Genomic DNA, 4,076 nt, shown 5'->3' on the forward strand with positions numbered 1-4,076 from the left:
AGCCCCCCCCCCCCCCCCCCCCCCCCCCCCCCCCGCACCCCCCCCCCCCCCCCCCCCCCCATATTCGGTAACGGTGGTTGACCCAATACCTACTATCTCATCGCTCGGGAGCCGCAGTACTATGACAACGACTGTTGTGAGTAATAATATCAATATGTCTGATGAGTAATAGGGGACTGGTTTCACTCTTAAAGAACCAGGTATTACTAATAACCATAAAGCCATCAGTGGTAACCTCAGAACAGCGACGCCACCCCTCTTCCAAATGATAAGAACACGAATTGAAGAAATCATGACCACACATCCTCCCCATCGAAACCAACTCCCTCTTCCCCAAGACTCTTTACCAAGAACAGAAGGCACGATCAATAGTAAACCCCTTTTTGCAACCCAATCATACCCTCCTCCCTCCCATCCATCGCCACACTCTTGATACCAAAATCCTCGACTGCCAAATCCGCAGCATCCAACTCCGCGAGAACTCCAGCCTCTTCCACCTCTTTCCTGCTTCCGCCAGAGCTGCCCTGCTCAATACACTTAAAGCTTCCGAACTTGGGCATGCCGATTGCGATACCGGGGAACGTCAGCTTCTGAAGAATGTCGCCTGTACACGAAAAGTTCTGGTAGAGGGCGCACGTAGAGCCTTGATCAGGTCCGAGTGATGCGATACCGCCGGGGCTGCCTTGGATGTGGCATTCCGTGTTGGGTTGCGTCCAGCTGCATTCGCCGGCGAAGTTGGATTTGGTGCAGGTGTAGTAGGCACCAGGAAGACCGCGCCGGGAAAGAAGATGTGTTGGTAAGGCTGAGATGGTGGTTGTAGTGGTGGCAATGGTAAGTAAGAGGGCTATGAGCGCGATAGCTGTATACATTGCCGGGTTTGTTGGACCGGACGACGATTAGGAATTAGCTTTGGGCTATGCCTGTGTGTATGGCGTAGTGCGCGTATGTGTGTAATTTGTCTTTGGGGAACACTTGACTCGGTGTTTCAAATGTTCTTATGACAGCCGTGGGGTGTATTTGTGACTGAGCCTTATCGTCTTGTGAGCCACCGAGTCTCATGATTGTCTGCGCGCGTCGTACGGACGTAGATTATACGGTCACGGGTTTGCGTACCTATTGCACAAACGGACAGGTTGGTGCATCAAGCACAAAGTCTGGAGTTTGTCTCTTTGTCACGGACAGCAAACATCTACAAGGAGATGTAGAGATGTATTGGCGTGACTCCATGGCGATGACAACGCCACGAAAGCTTTCAATAGGCCATACGAAGAAACCAAAAGACGTATAGAGAGGGGAAGAAGAATTGCAAGAGTGCCAAAATATCCAAAGACTAGAGATGTGAGAAGGAGATATGTGCTACAAGGTGCATCGGATGCGCTCCGCAACGATGGCGCGACATGGGTGGGTTGCTGCTTTGAAACGACCTTCAGCGGGGCTAATGATGAGATGCAACCAAAAGGGTCGCAGTACTCGCAAGCCCATGCCACGAATCGTCTTACAGCCGCGAACTCGCTGGGGGACGCGGGTGGCATGCATCTGGGCTGTGTCATCAACGTGTCGCCGCCAAGCTGTCGCCGGTGCCGCCAATACGCACTTTTGGCTTGACAGGTATGACTGGGTTTGGTTGGTTATGATCGTCAGGTACGAAGCTGCGAGACTTCTGCAGGATGCCGCTATAGTGGACAGCGATCTTACACGTCGCATGGGTCGTGCATTTACAAAAGTGCTGCTCTTCGCGTCGGGTTGCAAAGTTTGTGTCGTTTTGGTCGTACCTAGGTAGGCAGGTGTGCATGATAGAGGCGCGACGGTGACGCGCCGGCAATAGGTATGCACATGCCATGCCATGCCACGCCAACATTGAACTCACATGCCATGCTTTGGACTTGAAAAGCAAAGAAAAGGGTCGATTACAATCTCACTCCTCCTATCTTGCGCAGGGGCTGTTGGGTACAGAAGATACCTAGGTAGATTGCGCGGTCAAAGGATAGGTAAGTCGGCCGCAATTTGCTTGCTTCTGCCAGCGTCATTTTACACTCGGCAATAGAAGAACGTTATCTTCACATGAGTCTAACGAGCCATCACAGTAAACTTAATACAGGTGTACATCAAAGGGCGAAGGCATCCTCGGACCCTACAGGTCAGTGGCTATCGCAAGCCCGACATGCAACCCACCACCATTTCCACCCTTCCACATCTACCAAACGGCCCGACACGATCCGAGGACTCAAATCCACTACCCCCAAAAATAAACCTACACAATGCTTTCGCTTCATGATGCGCAAAACGGCATGCGCCGCGTTCCACTGTTCTTTCGTTGCGTCTTCCGAAACCGCGAAACCCCAGGCGTTTTGCAAATAGGGAACCACCCCAACTGTGGGGGTACCTAGCCACATTAACACGTTAGTGAGGTTGATCAAACACACTCGGTACAGTACAGATGTGGTCTCGTGGATGGTATGCTGCAGGCATTTACTATGTCATGGGGATTGCTGAGCGTAAGGATAGTATAGCTGGGACATAGTCGCTATCTTCTACGTCGTGTTGTACGTTACCACACAGCAGCTCGGGGGTGTACACGAGTCTCTGCGGTAAGTCTTGATTATGAGAAACGCCGTGAGTACCTCCAGGTTATGAGATCAGCCTCATTGATGTATCGCACGACGGTCACAATATGCTCAAGGGTATGTTGGAATGCTCATCTGTATCTCATTCAAAGCCACTGTCACCAGCAACTAGATATAACCGCTACTCTCCAAACCTGCAAGCAGATCTGTAGACGCCACGTCACGCCACATGATTTAACCCCGTCCTTACGATAGTCTAGCCCTCTTGCGAGCCCAACCCGGTCCCTCATCGGACGGAGGACCCGGATTCGAGGACGAGGACATCTGCTGCTGCTCGGGAAAACCTCGGCCGCCAGCAGTGAAAACGAACGCCGGTCGTACTAAAGCTGGAGCTCGAGGAGTAGGCGGCTTCGCCATGTGTTGTGAGATGTAAGCCTCATACATCTCCTTTTGCTTCATCAACTCCTTTTGATGGCCTTGTTCCATCTGGAGCACCTGGGCTCCGCATCGCTTCCCGAGCGCGTTCAACTTCTTTCGACACTTCTCTTCTAGGGCTTGGTCGTAATCTAGATGGCCTTGGATGTCCTGGATTCGCTTGAGCTCGGCAGCCTCGGTCGGTGAGAGAACCTTGGCTACGGTGTTCTGCCAACTGTTCATGATGAATGTTAGCTCAGGAGCACGTCTGGCCAGCTCGTTGGTATCGAGCTCTTGTACGTTCTTCGCAGCTGATCTGATGTGGTTGAGGAGAGCATGGAGTGGAGTGTGTGGCGGAGTCGAACCAGACGTAGAGCCGCTGCCGGTAGATCCGTATGAGCTAGACCCAGCAGTAGACTTCGCTGGCTCAGAAGCTGCCAATAGCGACAAGATCTTCGTTTCGGCGATGTTGGAGTCGTCATGTACCGAGGGGAAGGGGCGCACAACGTTACGATCTTCAATTGTCTTGCCCAGAGAGCGTGCAATAGCTTCAGCAATGTCCTCCTCGTCTTCGTCGCTGGCGTTGTCATTTCCCGCGGCACGTGGAGATTCCGACTGTTCCGCTCTCTTTCCAGCTTTCAAAGAAGAGATGGTGTGTGACCCCGTTTTGCTCTGCCTTGCGACGTTTTGTAAACAGTAGTCGATCCTGGTCGCTCGTCGCGCCGCATTCTCGTAGAAGTCATTACCGCCGTGGGCGCTGAGAACGATCCCTTTGAGGGTCTCTTCACGCTTCGCTTCGTCTTTGACTATGTTGCTGGTCGCATCTGCATTGCGTGAAGTAGCGGAACGGCGACTGTACGTTATAGGCGGTCTAGGGGCACCAGAGGGACGGGGAGTGAGCTGTGGAGGCATCGTGTGAGACGATGGTGCAACGTCTGCGTTAAGCGGAAAGAGAGTCATCGTGGCGCAGGTGAAATAGAACATATAGGTAGACCGTGAAAGACATGCGCAAGTTGGGGTCCGACGTGAGAAATAGGGTTTTGACGTAGTCCCGCGGGTGAGCAGGGGGGGGGGGGGGGTGGTGATATTTTTTAAAAA

The sequence above is a fragment of the Alternaria incomplexa genome (genome assembly GCF_024043165.1).
Source record: "Alternaria incomplexa strain BMP 0042 chromosome Unknown scaffold_15, whole genome shotgun sequence".
NCBI classification, from domain to species: Eukaryota; Fungi; Ascomycota; class Dothideomycetes; order Pleosporales; family Pleosporaceae; genus Alternaria; species Alternaria incomplexa.